At 35.4% G+C, this 14,929-nt stretch overlaps 2 long non-coding RNA genes across 2 annotated transcripts; one reads left to right on the top strand and one right to left on the bottom strand.

The window, feature by feature from the left end:
- Positions 1 to 640: 640 nt before the first annotated feature.
- LOC114470217 (uncharacterized) lies at positions 641 to 2,414 on the bottom strand. Its single transcript, XR_003674846.1, has 4 exons — positions 1,599 to 2,414; positions 1,224 to 1,520; positions 1,013 to 1,147; positions 641 to 906 (listed from the first exon to the last, which is right to left on the bottom strand). It is a non-coding gene; the product is annotated as an uncharacterized LOC114470217 (long non-coding RNA).
- Positions 2,415 to 7,750: 5,336 nt separating this feature from the next.
- LOC114469141 (uncharacterized) lies at positions 7,751 to 8,255 on the top strand. The gene is made up of 2 exons (XR_003674731.1): positions 7,751 to 7,883; positions 7,990 to 8,255. It is a non-coding gene; the product is annotated as an uncharacterized LOC114469141 (long non-coding RNA).
- Positions 8,256 to 14,929: the final 6,674 nt, after the last annotated feature.

Genomic DNA, 14,929 nt, shown 5'->3' with positions numbered 1-14,929 from the left:
ATTTTTTTTTTTTTTTTTTAAATTAACTACAATTAACATCCTGACGGGCTAAAGCGTCTTGATTATTTGAAATAATATTTTAAAAAATACTGTAAAAGAACAAATATATATATATATTGACTCCCAATAGATTTGTTACTGCTTTTGGTATTCATTTGTTTATTAGTTTTTCTTGTAAAAGCCCTTGAAACAACAAATAAATAAGACAGAACATAAAACATCCTATAGTGCAGACATGGGCAAATTGTGGTTTATTTAATCTCACTTTGCTTTGTTTGATTGTTTTTTAAATTACTATTATTATTAGCATTTTCATTGTAATAAATACACTGCTGTTAATTAAATTAAATTAAATCAAATTTATTGATGAGGGTTCATGATGAATGTAGTTAGAGTTACTCAAGCCTGGTATACTCCACTAATAAATACTCACAGACACTGTATAGACAAGAAATGACATTTTATTATTCTGTATATACAGTATATACATAGCTATGCTTAGCACACCTAACTAAAGACACACATTAACGTGTACATTCATTTGTAAACCATTACATGTGTGCAGATGTCCCTGGAAACCATTAGATTGTAAATGATCAATAAATCATTTACCTGGTGTAAAATAATGATAATAGTCATATTAATAATACAATGGCAATTTATTGACAAAAATTGGCTCAAGTTAAGATACAAAATACTTGGTAAATCTCTCAGTGATGAAGATGAGCTCAGATTCATATGGAAAGTGAGTTGATCAAGCACACAAAACATTTCACCAAGTTTAATAGTTTTTTTATCTAAAGTTTAAACTAAAGCAGTCTGTGTTAACACTGCAGCTCTGGTGTCTCATTCTCTGCTGTGGTGATGAACATCTGGATCTGTCTGATTCTCCTCTGAAGCAAAACTCTGCAAACACATGACATTACACAGACATTAGTAGAAAAGTCATCTTTATTTTTACATTAAACGTGTGTTCAGATTCTTTTTTGTGTAAATGAGAGGCTTTACTTACATTGATTGTTTTTGCTTAATAGAAGTCTTTCTGTCCTCTGCTGATGATTCCTCCTCAGGCTGCTGTGGATGCTGGTGCTCCTGTCCTCCATCTTTCTTCTCCTCCTCCTCCATCAGTGGATGCTAGCACTCCTGTCTGACATTTTATAGGCATTAGTATAGCGTAACATCTTTTTTGTTTTCCATTAAATGTGTGTAGTATCTCTGCTTACATTGTTTTTGGTTAATAGAAGTCTTTCTGTCCTCTGCTGATGTTTCCTCATCAAGCTGCTGTGGATGCTGGTGCTCCTGTCCTCCATCTTCATCCTCCTCCTCCATCAGTGGATGCCGTTGTTCCAGTCCAACATTTTACAGGCATTAGTATTAAGTCACGTCTATTTTTACATCAAACATTAGTTCAGTGTCGTTCTGTGTCAATGAGAGGCTTTACTTACATTGATTGTTTCGCTTTCTGCTGATGTTTCCTCCTCAGACTACTTATGGGACTACTGCTGTGGATGCTGGTGCACCTGTCATACATTTTACAGACATTATTATAATGTAAAGTTTATTTTTACATTACATGTGTGGTCAATATTTTTGCTTACATTGTTTTGGTTGATAAAGAAGTCTTCTTTGGTCTCTGTCCTCTGCTGATGTCGCCTCCTGTCCTCACTTGCTGGGATTAAAAAGGTTAACTCTAATTCTTAACTCTAACCTAACTAAACCTAATCTATCATGCATGTTTTAAAACAGTGACAGGACAATCACTCCGGCTGTGGTCCGTCATAAAGAAACATCAAATAAATCCTTACCATTTAAAAAAGTCCCGGTACCAGTCGCTCCCTGCAAGACGCAAAGGCCAACTTACCTCAAAACAACTATTTACAAAAGAGCCCAGGTGCAAGACGCACTGGACACACACACATGGACAAAAGCTGAGCTAATCCCGCCAGACGCAAGGACGAGCTGTGGAAGCCAGATAAAAACAGGGAACTCTGCTCATAGATGGAGTGGAGCAGGAAAAGGAAAAGCACAGATGACTAAGATGAGTCAGAGCTGTCGTCCCGTCTCGGCCTCTTCGTCCCAGGCTCACACTGACAGTCGGACAATGCAGGTTCCTCAGAGGTGTCTACGTACCTGACTGTAAAATCACTACAGTAACACCTCTTCCTGGAGACACTGCTTCCAAGTGGTGACTCCTGGGACGACTCACCTTCATCCTCAGAGTCACTGGAGGCTGAGGAAGCAGAGTCCTCGGGGGTCTCCCAGCCAGGAGTCACCTCGTAGACGTAAATTGCAGTCCACTCGGGAAGGTCCTCCTCAGGTTCTTCTGTGTCTTCAGGTTCTTCAGCTTCTTCTGTGTCTTCAGGTTCTTCACATTCTTCATATTCTTCAGATTCTTCTGTGTCTTCAGGTTCTTCACATTCTTCATATTCTTCAGATTCTTCTGTGTCTTCAGGTTCTTCACATTCTTCATATTCTTCATATTCTTCAGATTCTTCTGTGTCTTCAGGTTCTTCACATTCTTCATATTCTTCATATTCTTCAGATTCTTCTGTGTCTTCAGGTTCTTCTGCTGCTTCTGGAGGTTCGTACCAGAATGGGACAAACCCCAGAGGTTCGTCCCAGCTTGGGACAAAACCCGGAGGTTCGTCCCAGCCCGGGACCCAACCCGGAGTTCCAGCCCTGCCATGGAAAAATCCTAAAATAAATAAGTAAGTGAATGAAACAAAAAAATAGGTTAATATACAGTGATTTTAAAACATCTTCATTTCATCATATTATGAATATTTGAAACATATTTGGAAATTCTTTTAGTTGTAACTTTAAACTGTTCTACAGTCTCACTCCACATATAGAAACACCAAAGCTTTTTCTTGTTTTTCCTTTAATGATTGTTGTGAAATTGCATTTAAATCCTGTTACAACCTGGCCTGAGGCTGCACTTTGTCAGCTACAGGACTAGTCACAATTAAACAATATAATAAAACCATTATTACTGTATTAATAATCAATTTGTGCAGTGACCGCTGTATCTCACCCAAGATGTTCAGCACTGCTTTATTTTTATAGAATTTATATATTTATTAATTAATGTGAAATGGACAACACAGACAATGCTTGTCCATAAGAGGCTTATAAATAATAATAATAATAATAATTATTGTATGTATTGTGGCCTACTGGTTTTTTCCTCCAACCTCCACACAGTAATTTACACATGGAAAGACTATTGAACAGTTGAGTATGTGCAGTGAGTTATGAGCCAAAACATCCTAAGTGTTATTAAATCTTGCAATGCTTTTTTAGAAATGCATAATATGTGAATAAAATAATCATGAAATAAGAGAAAAAAATAAGCCATTTAAACTTATATCAGGAGAAATCCCTCTACATTAAAAAACTAATCAATGTGTAAAATAAAGCATGTGCAAACAGATTAAACATCACCAGCATTATTAGAATAAATCAAAGAAATATTCAAACACAAACAATGCAAACAGCATCAATGGTAACTACACTTCACCAGTCTAAATGAACATCATTGGATGCTAACAAAAGAAAACAATCAATTATCTAATATTCATAAAGTATAAAATAAAGTACAATTTTCTAATCAAATCTACCTCAGAACAGGACTTTTTAACTTTTCCACTAAATACACTTCTGCAGCCCAAACCCTCACTTCACAGTAAAATTATCACTAAATCTATCAGCATTTCTTAATATTTGTTGAGTTAACACAATATTCTGTTGTCCTATTCGTCTTTATTTTGAATTATTCGACCGTTATTAAACCTAAACCTGTGTAAAGTTTAAACCAAACGTCTCAGGCCCTAAAACCTAATTTAAAGACATACCGACACAAACCTGATGATTAAATGATCCATGTTTAGACTCCATCATGTTTAGTGCTAATGATTAAAGTAGGTCTATCAGATGAGAAGAATTCAAACATGACTTACTCTCTGCCATGCGTGGGCCCATGGTCTCCTCCTGGTCTTAACGTCTCTTCTAGTTTGAAGACTTTCTCTGTCTGGTCCTGGTCTGAAGTCCTTGTCTGGTCCTGGTCCTGTAGAAGTCTCTAATGAGACTGTTTGTAGAAGTCTCTAATGAGACTGTTTGTAGAAGTCTCTAATGAGACTGTTTGTAGAAGTCTCTAATGAGACTGTTTGTAGAAGTCTCTAATGAGACTGTTTGTAGAAGTCTCTAATGAGACTGTTTGTAGAAGTCTCTAATGAGACTGTTTGTAGAAGTCTCTAATGAGACTGTTTTGTGGGTCTGGTTAACTTTCTTTCTGCTTTCTCTGCTCAGAGCTCACAGCACGTCTCTCTCCGTCTCTCGCTGCTCGCAGAGTAACTGAAGGTCAGCAGGTGATTTTAAATAACGCACCCTCCTTGTTTCCATGGTTACGACGTTACGTTCACGCACACACGTACAAAATGTATCAAAATACACTAATTATTATTATTTTTGTACGTGTACGTGTAAGATTTAGGGCCTAAATCAATGCACACACGTACAAAAATAATAATAATAATAATTAGTGTATTTTGATACATTTTGTACGTGTGTGCGTGAACGTAACGTCGTAACCATGGAAACAAGGAGGGTGCGTTATTTAAAATCACCTGCTGACCTTCAGTTACTCTGCGAGCAGCGAGAGACGGAGAGAGACGTGCTGTGAGCTCTGAGCAGAGAAAGCAGAAAGAAAGTTAACCAGACCCACAAAACAGTCTCATTAGAGACTTCTACAAACAGTCTCATTAGAGACTTCTACAAACAGTCTCATTAGAGACTTCTACAAACAGTCTCATTAGAGACTTCTACAAACAGTCTCATTAGAGACTTCTACAAACAGTCTCATTAGAGACTTCTACAAACAGTCTCATTAGAGACTTCTACAGGACCAGGACCAGACAGAGAAAGTCTTCAAACTAGAAGAGACGTTAAGACCAGGAGGAGACCATGGGCCCACGCATGGCAGAGAGTAAGTCATGTTTGAATTCTTCTCATCTGATAGACCTACTTTAATCATTAGCACTAAACATGATGGAGTCTAAACATGGATCATTTAATCATCAGGTTTGTGTCGGTATGTCTTTAAATTAGGTTTTAGGGCCTGAGACGTTTGGTTTAAACTTTACACAGGTTTAGGTTTAATAACGGTTGAATAATTCAAAAATTAAAGACGAATAGGACAACAGAATATTGTGTTAACTCAACAAATATTAAGAAATGCTGATAGATTTAGTGATAATTTTACTGTGAAGTGAGGGTTTGGGCTGCAGAAGTGTATTTAGTGGAAAAGTTAAAAAGTCCTGTTCTGAGGTAGATTTGATTAGAAAATTGTACTTTATTTTATACTTTATGAATATTAGATAATTGATTGTTTTCTTTTGTTAGCATTCAATGATGTTCATTTAGACTGGTGAAGTGTAGTTACCATTGATGCTGTTTGCATTGTTTGTCTTTGAATATTTCTTTGATTTATTCTAATAATGCTGGTGATGTTTAATCTGTTTGCACATGCTTTATTTTACACATTGATTAGTTTTTTAATGTAGAGGGATTTCTCCTGATATAAGTTTAAATGGCTTATTTTTTTCTCTTATTTCATGATTATTTTATTCACATATTATGCATTTCTAAAAAAGCATTGCAAGATTTAATAACACTTAGCATGTTTTGGCTCATAACTCACTGCACATACTCAACTGTTCAATAGTCTTTCCATGTGTAAATTACTGTGCGGAGGTTGGAGGAAAAAACCAGTAGGCCACAATACATACAATAATAATTATTATTATTTATAAGCCTCTTATGGACAAGCATTGTCTGTGTTGTCCATTTCACATTAATTAATAAATATATAAATTCTATAAAAATAAAGCAGTGCTGAACATCTTGGGTGAGATACAGCGGTCACTGCACAAATTGATTATTAATACAGTAATAACGGTTTTATTATATTGTTTAATTGTGACTAGTCCTGTAGCTGACAAAGTGCAGCCTCAGGCCAGGTTGAAACAGGATTTAAATGCAATTTCACAACAATCATTAAAGGAAAAACAAGAAAAAGCTTTGGTGTTTCTATATGTGGAGTGAGACTGTAGAACAGTTTAAAGTTACAACTAAAAGAATTTCCAAATATGTTTCAAATATTCATAATATGATGAAATGAAGATGTTTTAAAATCACTGTATATTAACCTATTTTTTTGTTTCATTCACTTACTTATTTATTTTAGGATTTTTCCATGGCAGGGCTGGAACTCCGGGTTGGGTCCCGGGCTGGGACGAACCTCCGGGTTTTGTCCCAAGCTGGGTCGAACCTCTGGGGTTTGTCCCATTCTGGTACGAACCTCCAGAAGCAGCAGAAGAACCTGAAGACACAGAAGAATCTGAAGAATCTGAAGAATATGAAGAATGTGAAGAACCTGAAGACACAGAAGAATCTGAAGAATATGAAGAATGTGAAGAACCTGAAGAACCTGAAGACACAGAAGAATCTGAAGAATATGAAGAATGTGAAGAACCTGAAGACACAGAAGAAGCTGAAGAACCTGAAGACACAGAAGAACCTGAGGAGGACCTTCCCGAGTGGACTGCAATTTACGTCTACGAGGTGACTCCTGGCTGGGAGACCCCCGAGGACTCTGCTTCCTCAGCCTCCAGTGACTCTGAGGATGAAGGTGAGTCGTCCCAGGAGTCACCACTTGGACGCAGTGTCTCCAGGAAGAGGTGTTACTGTAGTGATTTTACAGTCAGGTACGTAGACACCTCTGAGGAACCTGCATTGTCCGACTGTCAGTGTGAGCCTGGGACGAAGAGGCCGAGACGGGACGACAGCTCTGACTCATCTTAGTCATCTGTGCTTTTCCTTTTCCTGCTCCACTCCATCTATGAGCAGAGTTCCCTGTTTTTATCCGGCTTCCACAGCTCGTCCTTGCGTCTGGCGGGATTAGCTCAGCTTTTGTCCATGTGTGTGTGTCCAGTGCGTCTTGCACCTGGGCTCTTTTGTAAATAGTTGTTTTGAGGTAAGTTGGCCTTTGCGTCTTGCAGGGAGCGACTGGTACCGGGACTTTTTTAAATGGTAAGGATTTATTTGATGTTTCTTTATGACGGACCACAGCCGGAGTGATTGTCCTGTCACTGTTTTAAAACATGCATGATAGATTAGGTTTAGTTAGGTTAGAGTTAAGAATTAGAGTTAACCTTTTTAATCCCAGCAAGTGAGGACAGGAGGCGACATCAGCAGAGGACAGAGACCAAAGAAGACTTCTTTATCAACCAAAACAATGTAAGCAAAAATATTGACCACACATGTAATGTAAAAATAAACTTTACATTATAATAATGTCTGTAAAATGTATGACAGGTGCACCAGCATCCACAGCAGTAGTCCCATAAGTAGTCTGAGGAGGAAACATCAGCAGAAAGCAAAACAATCAATGTAAGTAAAGCCTCTCATTGACACAGAACGACACTGAACTAATGTTTGATGTAAAAATAGACGTGACTTTATACTAATGCCTGTAAAATGTTGGACTGGAACAACGGCATCCACTGATGGAGGAGGAGGATGAAGATGGAGGACAGGAGCACCAGCATCCACAGCAGCTTGAGGAGGAAACATCAGCAGAGGACAGAAAGACTTCTATTAACCAAAAAACAATGTAAGCAGAGATACTACACACATTTAATGGAAAACAAAAAAGATGTTACGCTATACTAATGCCTATAAAATGTCAGACAGGAGTGCTAGCATCCACTGAGGGAGGAGGAGGAGAAGAAAGATGGAGGACAGGAGCACCAGCGTCCACAGCAGCCTGAGGAGGAATCATCAGCAGAGGACAGAAAGACTTCTATTAAGCAAAAACAATCAATGTAAGTAAAGCCTCTCATTTACACAAAAAAGAATCTGAACACACGTTTAATGTAAAAATAAAGATGACTTTTCTACTAATGTCTGTGTAATGTCATGTGTTTGCAGAGTTTTGCTTCAGAGGAGAATCAGACAGATCCAGATGTTCATCACCACAGCAGAGAATGAGACACCAGAGCTGCAGTGTTAACACAGACTGCTTTAGTTTAAACTTTAGATAAAAAAACTATTAAACTTGGTGAAATGTTTTGTGTGCTTGATCAACTCACTTTCCATATGAATCTGAGCTCATCTTCATCACTGAGAGATTTACCAAGTATTTTGTATCTTAACTTGAGCCAATTTTTGTCAATAAATTGCCATTGTATTATTAATATGACTATTATCATTATTTTACACCAGGTAAATGATTTATTGATCATTTACAATCTAATGGTTTCCAGGGACATCTGCACACATGTAATGGTTTACAAATGAATGTACACGTTAATGTGTGTCTTTAGTTAGGTGTGCTAAGCATAGCTATGTATATACTGTATATACAGAATAATAAAATGTTATTTCTTGTCTATACAGTGTCTGTGAGTATTTATTAGTGGAGTATACCAGGCTTGAGTAACTCTAACTACATTCATCATGAACCCTCATCAATAAATTTGATTTAATTTAATTTAATTAACAGCAGTGTATTTTTTACAATGAAAATGATATTAATAATAGTAATTTAAAAAACAATCAAACAAAGCAAAGTGAGATTAAATGAACCACAATTTGCCCATGTCTGCACTATAGGATGTTTTATGTTCTGTCTTATTTATTTGTTGTTTCAAGGGCTTTTACAAGAAAAACTAATAAACAAATGAATACCAAAAGCAGTAACAAATCTATTGGGAGTCAATATATATATATTTGTTCTTTTACAGTATTTTTTAAAATATTATTTCAAATAATCAAGACGCTTTAGCCCGTCAGGATGTTAATTGTAGTTAATTTAAAAAAAAAAAAAATGGCATTAAAGGCTTCTTTTCCTCTTTAGATTGTTTTAAAAAAATCATTATTTGCCTTTAGTCTAGGTATTTAATTTTTAATAACTTTGCATGGTTTTTTGTAGTTTAAACTAAGAACTTCAACTTGTGCTCGCCGTTTTGTTTCTTTTTATTTTAAACGAGGCCAAAAAGTTATTGATTATCACGTTTGACTTTGTTATGGATTTCTTCTGTTTCAGGATTTATTTCATACGCAGTAACACATTGTTTTCTGTTCTAAAAAAAAATAAGATGTAAATGTTTGTTCCCTTTTTTTAAGCCAAAAATATGTCTTGACTTTTCACAGGAATATGTTTAATTATAAGTTTTATTCATCCTGCTGTGATATGTACATTAATAACGATGACTCATGAATTCACTTACATCTTTTTTTACCTTCAAATAATTGAACACAAAAGTCAAGTTAATAGGCTCTTTTTTGTTTTTTGCAAGAAATGATTTATGTTATAAATACTGTAATTGCTCATGAAATGCACTAGGTGACAGCAGATCTCATCATATTCTCGAAGGTTTGCAGTGATTCTGTAAAATAAATAAATAAAAAAAAAAATGTTTGGGTCACAATCCAAAAACACAGGAACTTCATGAAGTGAGAGAAATAGTTCAGATTCATTATTTCTTTAGTTTGAAGGAGTTGAACTAGTAGACAATATAATATTATTATTTTCTTAAATATGATGAGCACACTTAATCTAGGGTTAAAATGCACTAAGGCATGAAAAATGTGACAAACACCAACATTTCAGATGGAATACCATTAAGGCCATACCTTCCTGTTTGTGACTGTCCTCATCAGATCTCAGAAGCAAAGCAGGTTCATGCCTGGTTAGAACTTGGATGGGAGACCACTGCAAATTCCATTTTTTCTGAGATAAGGCTATCATAACACCTTTAGAACTACTTTAAATATGATCAGCACACTTAAACTGGGGTTAAAATGCAGTAAGGCATTAAAAATGAGAAAAAGTAACAAACACCCCAAATCAGAGGTAAGGCTATAGTATGGCATAAATTTTGGAATTTTTTTTCTGAGATAAGGCTATCACAAGACCCTAAAAACTATTGCAAATATGGTTTCTGACCCTATATTGGGATGAAAATGCAATAAGGCATTAAAAATGGGAAAAACACCTCAAATCAGAGGTAAGGCATAAATTTTGTAAAACTTTGGAATTTCTTTTCTGAGATAAAGCTATCATAACACCCTTAAAACTAGTTTAAATATGATGAGCACACTTAAACTGGGGTTAAAATGCACTAAGGCATGAAAAATGTGACAAACACCAACATTTCAGAGGGATTCCCATTAAGGCCATAACTTCCTGATCGTGACTGTCCTCATCAGATCTCAGAAACAAAGCAGGTTCATGCCTGGTTAGAACTTGGATGGGAGACTACTGCAAATTCCTGGTGAAACAGTAGGATGGCAATCCCTTAAGGAGGCTATAGTAAGGCATGAGAAATGTGACTAACACCCAAATTTTGGAGGCAATAAAAATTGGAATGTTTTTTACGAGATAAGGCTATCATAACACCCTTAAAGCTAATTTAAATATGATCAGCACACTTAAACTGGGGTTAAAATGCAGTAAGATATGAAAAATGAGAAAAAAGTGACAACCACCTCAAATCAGAGGTAAGGCTATATAGTAAGGCATGAAATTTGAAAAAATTTGGAATTTTGTTTTCTGAGATAAGGTAATCACAAGACCCTAAAAACTATTGCAAATATGGTTTTTGACCCTAAACTGGGATGAAAATGCAATAAGGCATTAAAAATGAGGAAAAGTGACCAACACCCCAAATCAGAGGTAAGGCTATAGTATGGCATAAATTTTGAAAAACTTTGGAATTTTTTTTCTGAGATAAGGCTATCACAAGACCCTAAAAGCAAGTGCAAATATGATAAGCACACTTAAACTGGGATGAAAATGCAGTAAGGCAGAAAAAATTTGAAAAAAGTGACAAACACCTCAAGTCAGAGGTAAGGCTATAGTAAGGAATAAAATTTGAAAAATTTTGGAATTTTATTTCTGAGATAAGGGCATTACAAGACCCTAAAAGTAGTGCAAATATGGTGTGTGCACCTAAACTGGGATGAAAACGCAAAATTGCATGAAAAAATTGAAAAGAAAAGTGACAAACACCCCAAATCAGAGGTAAGGCTATAGTATGGCTAAAATTTGTAAAACTTTGGAATTTTGTTTCTGAGATAAGGCTATCAGAACACCCTTAAAACGACTTTAAATATGATCAGCACACTTAAACTGGGATGAAAATGCAGTAAGGCATTAAAAATGAGAAAAAAAGTAACAAACACCCCAAATCAGAGGTAAGGCTATAGTATGGCATAAATTTAGAAAATTCTTTACTGAGATAAGGCTATCACAAGACCTTAAAAGCAAGTGCAAATATTATAAGCACACATAAACTGGGATGAAAATGCAAAAATACATGAAAAAATAGAAAAAAAAAGTGACAAACACCCCAAATCTGATGTAAAGCTATAGTAAGGCATAAAATTTAAAAAACTTTGTAAGGCTATCATGACAACCTTCAAACTACTTTAAATATGATCAGCACACTTAAATTGGGGTTAAAATGCAGTAAGGCATTAAAAATGAGAAAAAAGCGACAAACACCTCAAATCAGAGGTAAGGCTAAAGTAAGGCATAAAATTTATAAACCTTGGAATTTTTTTTCTGAGATAAGGCTATCACAAGACCCTAAAAGCAAGTGCAAATATGATAAGTTCATAAACCTGGATGAAAATGCAAAAATGCCTGAAAAAAGAGAAAAAAGTGACAAACACCTCAAGTCAGAGGTAAGGCTATAGAAAGGAATAAAAATTGAAACATTTTGGAATTTTATTTCTGAGATAAGGGTATTACAAGACCCTAAAAACTAGTGCAAATATGGTGTGCACACTTAAACTGGGATGAAAACGCAGTGAGGCAGAAAAAACTTAGAAAAAAGTGACAACCACCTCAAGTTAGCGGTAAGGCTACAGTAAAGCATAAAATTTGAAAAATTTTGGAATTTCTTTTTCTGAGATAAGGCTATCACAATACCCTAAAAGTAGTGCAAATATGGTGTGTGCACCTAAACTGGGCTGAAAATGCAAAATTGCATGAAAAATGAGATTAAAAAAAAGTGACAAACACCCCATAAGTGACAAACACCCCATAAGGCATAAATTTTGAAAAACTTTGGATTTTTTTTTCTGAGATAAGGCTATCACAAGGACCTAAAAACTATTGCAAATATGGTTTGGCACCTAAACCGGGATGAAAATGCAATTAGGCATTAAAAATGAGAAAAAGTGACAAACACCCCAAACTAGAAGTAAGGCTATAGGATGGCATAAATTTTGAAAAACTTTGGAATTTTTTTTTCTGAGATAAGGGTATGACAAGACCCTAAAAACTATTGCAAATAAGGTTTTGGCACCTAAACCGGGATGAAAATGCAATTAGGCATTAAAAATGAGAAAAAGTGACAAACACCTCAAATCAGAAGTAAGGCTATAGTAATGCATAAATTTTGAAAAACTTTGGAATTTTTTTTCTGAGATAAGGCTATCACAAGACCCAAAAAGCAAGTGCAAATATGATAAGCACACATATATTGGGATGAAAATGCAGTAAGGCATGAAAAATGAGAAAAAAGTGACAAACACCTCAAATCAGAGGTAAGGCTATAGAAAGGAATAAAATTTGAAAATTTTTGGAATTTTATTTTTGAGATAAGGGTATTACAAGACCCTAAAAACTAGTGCAAATATGGTGTGCACACTTAAACTGGGATGAAAACGCAGTGAGGCAGAAAAAACTTAGAAAAAAGTGACAACCACCTCAAGTTCGAGGTAAGGCTACAGTAAAGCATAAAATTTGAAACATTTTGGAATTTCTTTTTCTGAGATAAGGCTATCACAATACCCTAAAAGTAGTGCAAATATGGTGTGCACACTTAAACTGGGATGAAAATGCAGTAAGTCATGAAAAATGGAAAAAAAAGTGACAAACACCTCAAATCAGAGGTAAGGCATAAAATTTGAAAAATTTTGGATTTTTTTTTCTGAGATAAGGCTATCATAAGACCCAAAAAACTAGTTTAAATATGATCAGCACACTGAAACTGGGGTTAAAATGCAGTAAGGCATTAAAAATGAGAAAAAAGTGACAAACACCTCAAATCAGAGGTAAGGCTATAGTAAGGCATAAAAATTTTATTGCCTCCAAAAGTTGGGTGTTAGTCACATTTTTCATGCCTTACTATAGCCTCCTTAAGAGATTGCCATCACACTGTCTCACCTGGAATTTGCAGTGGTCTCCCATCCAAGTTTTAACCAGGCATGAACCTGCTTTGTTTCTGAGATCTGATGAGGACAGTCACGAACAGGAAGTTATGGCCTTAATTGGAATCCATCTGAAATGTTGGTGTTTGTCACATTTTTCATGCCTTAGTGCATTTTAACCCCAGATTAAGTGTGCTCATCATATTTAAACCAGTTTTAAGGGTGATAGCCTTATCTCAGAAAAAAATTTCCAAAGTTTTTCAAATTTTATGCCTTACTATAGCCTTACCTCTGATTTGAGGTGGTTGTCACTTTTTTCTCATTTTTCATGCCTTACTGCATTTTAACCCCATTTTAAGTGTGCTGATCATATTTAAAGTAGTTTTAAGGGTGTTATTATAGCCTTATCTCTGATTTGGGGTGTTTGTCACTTTTTTTCTCATTTTTCATGCAATTTTGCATTTTCATCCCAGTTTATGTGTGCTTATCATATTTGCACTTGCTTTTAAGGTCTTGTGATAGCTTTATCTCAGTAAAAAAATTCCAACATTTTTCAAAATTTATGCCATACTATAGCCTTACCTCTGATTTGGGGTGTTTGTCACTTTTTCTCATTTTTAATGCCTTACTGCATTTTAACCCCAGTTTAAGTGTGCTGATCATATTTAAAGTAGTTTTAAGGGTGTTATGATAGCCTTAACTCAGAAAAAAAATTCCAATTTTTATTGCCTCCAAAATATGGGTGTTAGTCACATTTTTCATGCCTTACTATAGCCTCCTTAAGAGATTGCCATCCTACTGTTTCACCTGGAATTTGCAGTGGTCTCCCATCCAAGTTCTAACCAGGCATGAACCTGCTTTGTTTCTGAGATCTGATGAGGACAGTCACGAACAGGAAGTTATGGCCTTAATGGGAATCCCTCTGAAATGTTGGTGTTTGTCACATTTTTCATGCCTTAGTGCATTTTAACCCCAGTTTAAGTGTGCTCATCATATTTAAACTAGTTTTAAGGGTGTTATGATAGCTTTATCTCAGAAAAAAAATTCCAAAGTTTTACAAAATTTATGCCTTACCTCTGATTTGAGGTGTTTTTCATGTTTTTCTTCCCGTATTGCATTTTCATCCCAGTTTATGTGTGCTTATCATATTTGCAATAGTTTTTAGGGTCTTGTGATAGCCTTATCTCAGAAAAAAAATTCCAAAGTTTTTCAAATTTTATGCCTTACTATAGCCTTACCTCTGATTTGAGGTGTTTGTCACTTTTTTCTCATTTTTCATGCCTTACTGCATTTTCATTCCAGTTTAAATGCACACAACATATTTGCACTAGTTTTTAGGGTCTTGTAATACCCTTATCTCAAAAATAAAATTCCAAAATTTTTCAATTTTTATTCCTTTCTATAGCCTTACCTCTGATTTGAGGTGTTTGTCACTTTTTTCTCTTTTTTCAGGCATTTTTGCTTTTTCATCCAGGTTTATGAACTTATCATATTTGCACTTGCTTTTAGGGTCTTGTGATAGCCTTATCCCAGAAAAAAAATTCCAAAGTTTTTCAAAATTTATGACATACTATAGCCTTACCTCTGATTTGAGGTGTTTGTCACTTTTTTCTCATTTTTATTGCCAAACTGCATTTTCATCCCAGTTTAAGTGTGCTGATCATATTTAAAGTCGTTTTAAGGGTGTTCTGATAGCCTTATCTCA

This window comes from Gouania willdenowi, chromosome 9 (assembly GCF_900634775.1).
Source record: "Gouania willdenowi chromosome 9, fGouWil2.1, whole genome shotgun sequence".
Taxonomy (NCBI): Eukaryota; Metazoa; Chordata; class Actinopteri; order Blenniiformes; family Gobiesocidae; genus Gouania; species Gouania willdenowi.
This window is presented reverse-complemented; position numbering and strand designations above follow the sequence as displayed.